Raw genomic sequence first — 8,254 nt, forward strand, 5'->3', positions numbered from 1 at the left:
TTTCATTTTATGTTTACTTCGCTTTGTTGCTGCAGGTCCCCGCCCCTTTGTTTTATTTTGGGGCTACACAGAGAGCGCTAGATGTGGCGAGAGCTCTCTGTGTGGTGGCGTTCTGAGCCCCAAATTTCAAGCACTTGAGCTTCATTATGTATGTAAACCATCATAGCAATAACTTTCATGTTTATTTCTATAGATAATCTATACTCGTCACTAAAAGTGGCCTGCAACAACAATCATGGTGTATGTTATTATTTCTTCCCTGGAGCCGAACTCGAAACAAGCTCGTCTTGCAGTATCCTTCCTGATTCCGTTATCCGTGTCCACAGTCTGGCTTTCCCTCGGGCTGTAAACAAACACCTAACCGTAAAACTACTTACGCCTGGTTAATTACATTTATGGGTGGTGTGAGGAGGTTGGGTCTACCTTTTACCTTACTCTGTTATGACTGTGAACATAGCCCGGAAGGGTCAATTGAATTGCCCCGTAGTGGTCACATGGGTTTCATTGGCCAATCATTAGTCAGGGCTTGCAACGGCGCACATTTACTGAATGATAATTAGCGTCACTTTCAACTGAACCGCAGAGGAGCAGGGACGCAATCATAGATTCTGAAAATATTTGGTGTGAAATTTTAAGTTTAACTCCCACCGCCGCCCCGACACAACCTCCCATATATATGTAGGTGTATTTATTCGGTGTAGGCATTCCATTTTTATGATGTTGCCTATATAGGTGTTTTGTAGATATGTATGTGGGCATATATATATTATAGGTATGTGTATAAGAATGTACATGGAGAGATGCGGATAATTGTATGGATCACACTTCAGGAACTTTAAAGAATTTTGCCACTGTCCATTAATATAATCTTCTGGCTCAATAGTCGATCGTTTTTTGGCATTGTGTATTTCATTTTTATTTCATTATTGATAATTTATGTGTTTTGATTTATATTGTGTGGCGGTCTGAGCCCCAAATTTCAAGCACTTGAGCTTCATTATGTATGTAAACCATCATAGCAATAACTTTCATGTTTATTTCTATAGATAATCTATACTCGTCACTAAAAGTGGCCTGCAACAACAATCATGGTGTATGTTATTATTTCTTCCCTGGAGCCAAACTCGAAACAAGCTCGTCTTGCAGTATCATTCCTGATTCCGTTATCCGTGTCCACAGTCTGGCTTTCCCTCGGGCTGTAAACAAACACCTAACCATAAAAGTGAGTTTTGCAGTGCTTGTGTAACATTTCTTATAAACAACTTAAACCGATAGATGCTGACGTCAATGCTCTCTCTCAGTCCGCCTTGCCTGTCAGTAAAAAATAATTTGTGACTGATAGGTTCAAAGCCATACTTGAGAGTACACCAGTTATATCAGATCCAAAGTTCAGTGAGTCATTTAAAATCTCTATTGATACAAGTGAAGTTGGGGTTGGTGCAGTATTGATTCATGAAGATAAAAATGATGTTGATCATCAAGTGTGCTATTTTTCGTATAAAAAATAATAAGCACCAGAGAAAGTGTTCCACAATCAATGAACAATGTATAACTTTGATACAGGCTTTGAAACACTCTTTTAGTGTATATTAGTTCAGCTCCTTCTCTGATTATTCTATTTATGGATCACAATCCCTTTAGTTTCATTGGCAAGATAAAAACACAATCAGAAATTAATAAGGTAGAGTTTGATTTGGCAGGAATCAGTATTGACATTATACACATCAATGGAAAAGTTAATATAATTTCAGATGGACTTTGAAGTGTCATAAAGTATTTCATGTTTAATTTAATCAAATGTATATTTGATTAATAGTTATAAAACATTTAGCTTTTTTGTTATTAGAGTATATGATATTTATATTTAATTTGTATTTGTTAGTTTTTCTCCATGATTATAAGTTTTAACTGTATGTTGGATGTGACCTTGTCCAAAATTAAGTTCAATGTGGTCGTGAGTAAAGACAGTAATCTTGTTTTATTTTGCTAAGCAAATAATACACAGTTAATATTTTATAAGATTGTGGGATAAATATTTGAAGCAAGATCTTCATCTGAGTCAACAATTTATGTTTTTCCGTGTTCTTTATTATACATTTACTAATAGATTGTTATGGAAATGAATATAAATATTGTGGAAGGGTGTGTAAGGTTGTGGTTGCCTGGGGTTGATTGGTAGATTGTACCTTCTTGCAAGGTGTCCGCTTGATTTGGTTATCGTTATCCAGAGGGTGATCGCCCTCGATTTTGTTGCCCAGATCGAGTAAATATTAATATAAATTGTGAAACATATAGATGGAATAAATAGAGATCTCAACAAATATATAGACCAGAATGACACGAGCCCCGTACATGAAATACAACAATTTAATCAATTACATAAACAAATGTGATAATACGTTACATTAGGAAATACACTTCTCTTTTGATATAAATCATTCACCGAATTTCAAACACAAATATACTTATATAAATAGCCGATCTGTTTTAAAGATAAAATGTGTTCATCGTAGAATCGAGTAAACAGTCGAAGTCATTGTCTTGTACAACTTCATAACCTGCTTATTTCCGGTTCACTGCAACCTCACTGTGGCTGTTCTTCTTGGTCATTTCGCTTTTCTCTGCTCCAAACTCTCTGTTGTTTCTCCTCTTTCGACCCTAAAATTTTGTGTGGGTAGGTGGATACGTAAGTACGTAGATACGTAAATACTTGGATAAGTAGGTACGTGGATACGTCAGTGGAGCTATATCCCCTTTCAAAATAAACAGAGAAGCAGCCTAAAGCTTGTGTTATATATCCTACCAGGAATAGCTCACTACTCCCCTCTAGTTATGTCAGATATGGTCCAGTCGGAATTCAAACAGATACCAAAGGCTATCTGGTCAATCGAAACACGGCAGACCATAAACAATCCTAGTTTCATAAGATCAATGAATTTCCTAACGACTATTTCATCACTGACTCACAGTGCCATCCCACGAGACATAACAGTTCCGTTCTCGTCTCAATTAGACAAATGAATGAATTACGTAACTACGTTGTTTTCAGCGAATATACATATTCAAATCTGTAGCATACATGAACTCTCGCTGTATGGCTTAACAAAGTTAATTTCAGTCAATACGCACTCAAGTCTTTATCATACGTGAAATCATCTAAGGTCGGAAAATTCACAAGGATTCTCGTCATATCAACTAAAGTAATGCATGAAATTCTTCCTATAACAATCAAGACGACCAATTCAAACGATTCTTCAAACTTACATAAAGAATATCATTGTACGAATTCAAATGGATGAACTCAATCAAGTTCTAGAGAAAATTGATCTACGGATTTAAACAAATATATTCATGCAAATATAAGAAAATAAATTCAAGCAATTCATTATATTGGTATCAACGAATTACATGAGACTGAGTCAAATAATTCGTGCTTTCAAGCTTTGCTCGCCTCAGCGCCGGAATTGTGTCCATCGACTTTCTAAACATCCGGTCCCTCGGATAAATGTTAAACGAGAGAATTTCTTCTAAATTCAATCTCGAAGTCTCCAATAGTTTTTTCTCTTGCAGGAAAACGTTGACTGACTAAATGTTTGCGATGGGGCATATAAAACACGAAACATTTTGTGTGGGAAACACAATCCGTATTTAGCATAACCAATCAGGATTAAATATATCTAACGCCTTTTATAACTATACACGAAAATTGCGGTCATTCTGCGTTCTAGATTTCCAAATAAATGAGTCTGGACAATTTCAGATCTGACAGGTTCGATGCAAAGATCAAAGATAACCTTTTCCTTCCAGTTCGTCTGACGGTTAAATAAACGAAGGCGTAATTAAGAATAACTTTCTCTCGCGACACAGACATTAACAATCATTGCAGTATAGCGATTTAACACGCACCTGTCCCCATACATCTTATTAATTGTTCTCCTGCCCAAATTAATGTACTCTTTATAGATCGAAAAAAATTTGCACCCTTACATACATACATACATACATACATATATACATATATACATGCATGCATACATACATACATACATATGCGCTTTATTTTCAGTGGTGTTTGTCAGTCTTCTATTAAAGTTACTATCAATTTTACTCTGAATGAGTCATGTAAATTCTAGATACACAACAGAGTTTACAGGTGGAAGCATTTTAATATTTCAGCCTTGGTTATATGTATCATGACAAATCAATTTAATGTAATAAGCAGCCTTGGTTTCAGGAAGTGCAATCTAATTAAAATCAGATCTGCTTCACGCAGGGTCAATCAGATTAAAGCAAGTGTAGACTTAATGTGATCAATCGGTGCTCACTTGTCACGTATTAATATATATTTCATCGGAAGGCTGACGAGTTCAGGCTCACACCACTCTCCTTGAATACTACATCTTTTGAAATGTAAATACACTGATGAGTAGCTAATGTCAAGATTGTATCAACGTTTGATACGAAATTTAACCGGAAGTCTTTGTATTTAGCAAGCAGCCTCACTGTTGGTGTTGTAGTACAACACAAAAAATGAAGAACAAAAAAATAATCTCAGGCGAGGTTAATTATTTTCACACGCACTATCATAGGGATACGAAAGCTCTAACAATCTATATCAAATACAATTTTAGATGCAGTGTAATATTTTCCATAACACTCGCATAGTTACGAAAAAAATATAAAATATACAGCTCCACGTCCGAACCCCTCACTACAAGTGTTGTTCCTAAGTATGTTATCCAACAAACGTTAAGATTTAAATTATATAAATAATACTACAATACCAATAAATATGTTTGATAAAATGAGAGATTAAAAATGTAGGTATCAAGGATTACAATTATAAAGAAGACACTAAGAAAACACAATACAGGGAATATCTTCTGCTGTAGTTTGCGGCATCTATTGAAACTACAAGAGGCAATACGCTGTTAAAGACGCATACAATATAAATTAAACGAGGGAATCAGAAAAGAACAGCACCAGAACCATTACAGAACCTTTATGCGACAAAAGCAAAATACATACATGAAAGACTAACTTGACACCAGACATTAAGATGTAACATTTATAAATGGAGTTTGTCAAGCAACTATGTTTTCGGACATATTTTAATAAGTTCAAGCTTCACAATGCAGTGCAAACAGTAAAGACTCAATACTTGTACGAGGACCAAAACACATAAACTTCCAATCAAAGTAAAAGACAATTGTTTCAAAACTTGTAGGCAATTGCAATAAATGTAGGCAATTGCAATCAAACTTGTAGGTAACTACAATCAAGCTTGTAGGTAATTACAATCAAGCTTGATGTTAATTGTAATCAAGCTTGAAGGCAGCTGCAATCAAGCTTGTAGGCAATTGCAAAGAATGTTGTAGGCGATTGCAATGAATGTTGTAGGCAATTACAATGAAGCTTGTAGGCAATTACAATCAAGCTTGTATGCAATTGCAATGAATATTGCAGGCATTTACACTGAATGTTGCAGGCAATTGCAATCTAACTTGTATGCAATTACAATCAGACTTGTAGGCAATTGTAATGAATGTTATAGGCAATTGCAATCAGTGCTAAGACTTATTTATACATCTGGCAATAGTGAGGGATTAGGATTTGATCGTTTTTAATATTAGTGATTACCGATTTCTAGTGGCTCAGGAAGGTCTTCTCTTGTTTTAAATCTGCTGTTGCGACTAAGACGTATGATGTGACCTTTTATGTTGAACTTTTAGTTTTCCACGGCATTTGATTTCGAGTTCAGTACGAACGTGCAAAGGCCAAGGCATCTTGACTGAAAGAAGATGAGTGGTTTGTGCAAAAGAACATTTGTCCTACACCACATACTTGAACAAAACTTTGTGAATAGCTTGCGCATTGCGTAAAGGCTAAACTTCTAGAATTTGGGGTGGAAATGTCAAATATCAAGCTAAATATAAACAAGGGAGAGGAATGGCTTACACATAATAGTTCTCCACTTAGCTACAAACCATCTTAAATAAAATGAATTCGTATCATATGATCAACAAAAAAGATGACCAAAAATATCAATGTTAGAACAGTCCTTAAAAATTCCAACTATAAAACATAACATCAAAGCAAAACCTATGGGGGGTCAAACTTCATCAAGAGAGAACTTAATAAATCCAAATAATTATTTCGAATTAAAAAGCCATATTTACTCAAAAACAGAAAGTTAGCATCGTCCAAACAGAAATAAAATTTTGAAAAGCAATGTAATATTATCACGATTGTTCTCGATTGCTTGCTCTTCGAGTTGACGCATGCAGCGAACGTCGTCTCACAGCTCTGATTAGGAAGGGCACTGGTGAGTAAATTATTCCCAAAATTCCTTTCCTTTCCGGAAGCTGCTTGCCCTCTTCTGGAAGAAATTCGAATCTTTGAATAAGTGCGGCTAGAAATAGGAATAACTCCATACGAGCCACATTTTCTCCGAGGCACACACGCCTTCCGATGGAGAACGGAATATGTTGCTCGGGCTTTGTTATGTGGCCATCTGCATCTAAATACCTTTCTGGTCGGAAAACGTCTGGATCTTTAAAAGTTGAAGGATCACGTAGTACAGAATCAAGATTTATAAGGATTGCTGCTCCTTTAGGAATGCGGTATCCTCGAAATCGAATTTCCTTCGATACGGCGTGAGGCAGTGCAAGGGGACTCAAGGGATAGACTCTCATTATTTCCATGATGGTGGCATCCAAGTATGCGAGATGTTCTTTATCTTTTAATTGGGGCAATCTTTCTCTACCAACTACTTGATCTATGTTCTCGAAGCACTTCTTCTGAATCTCTGGAAAATGGAGAAAATGAAGCAATGTCCAATTTATACACGCTGCCGTTGTTAAATTTCCAGCAATGAATAAATCTCCGATCGAAATGTATAATTGCGTGTCAGAGAAAGTGGAAAGTTCGCCTTCTTGTTTCTTTCTGCGAGCGTTGGAGATATAGAGGTCAATGTAGTCACGCGCAGACCCTTCTTCGAAAGTGTTCTTATGTTCCTGAACCATACTTTCATACCACCGTTTCATTTGTTTTGAAATTTCTTTGACATACCTTATTTTTAAAGGATCCCCAGGTAGATACTGGAGGAAAGGAAAACAATTCACCAAAACACTAACATTACCTAGAAGTGTCGCTCCTTTATTCAATTTATCTATATGATCCCTAAAGTTATCGTCTGTGTGACTAAATCTTTTTCCAAACAGTATCTGTGAGATAACATTGACAACGCACATATTCACTATGCCTTTAGTTTGGAATGGTTGGTCATTTTGTTCTTCGAAAAGTTTGACCAATTCTTCAGCTTCCTCTAGTATATTCTGTTCGAATGACGAGCGCCCAAATCCGAACTCATGCAACGCGTTCACAGCAAATCGACGATGTTCCTTCCACTTATCTCCGGAGGTGAATATTATTCCGCTATTTTCGTTAAGCGTCTCTGAAAGGAGGTTTATCGGTCTGTCTGAAAAAAAGCGACCATTTTGAACAAGAGCTTCCTTGATAGCGCTATAGCCATTGATTACGATCATCAGTTGACTGCCCATATAGAAACTATATATGTCTCCATATTCGTTCCGAAGTTTCCGAAAATATTCAAGAACATCCTTGTTGACAAGAGACAGAAGGTTACCAAATATCGGGAACACGGGCTTTGGGAATGGTGGAATACCATTTGGTAATTTGGTTCTGTAATAAACCAACATAACGACCAAGAAGAAAACAAAAACTGTAGTTACGTTGACATTGAATAATAACTCCTCAAACATTTTGGATGATTCTGGCTAGTTTATCATATTATCCTTTCCTGTCACGTCTGGGGGCCAAGTGATTATATCACACGAAAATGTACACAATAACTGATAGGTATTTATGTCCGTAACAACGAGTTCAGTGTACAGGCGTGAATGCACGTCTTATCCTGTCTAGGTTTGCACTGGAAATACTGCGCATGCCTTGCATAAACCGATGAGTATATGCTTCAAAGGCGTTCTAGTCCAGGTGGTATTGCGATCAATGGAAACCTGTTTCACCAGTATTTAGACTTTTATAAATTTCTTTTGCCCTCGAATATTTTCTGTAAACGATATCAATAAAACAATTAACGTTTACAGTTGCCTTTTGCTGAAATTTGTATTTTAAAGTTTGTTTTTTTTGAAGCAACAAAACAAAACCCTTCAAAATTATAGTCGCTTCAGCATCGTACTTACTGTACATATATTTATATCAATGAATTTAC

The 8,254-nt window shown here is 36.2% G+C and overlaps 1 pseudogene; it reads right to left on the minus strand.

The window, feature by feature from the left end:
- Positions 1-6,101: 6,101 nt before the first annotated feature.
- Positions 6,102-7,721, minus strand: LOC149794598 (cytochrome P450 2U1 pseudogene; annotated as a pseudogene).
- Positions 7,722-8,254: the final 533 nt, after the last annotated feature.

Source organism: Sinohyriopsis cumingii, chromosome 8 (assembly GCF_028554795.1).
Source record: "Sinohyriopsis cumingii isolate HCF-2022 chromosome 8, ASM2855479v2, whole genome shotgun sequence".
Taxonomy (NCBI): Eukaryota; Metazoa; Mollusca; class Bivalvia; order Unionida; family Unionidae; genus Sinohyriopsis; species Sinohyriopsis cumingii.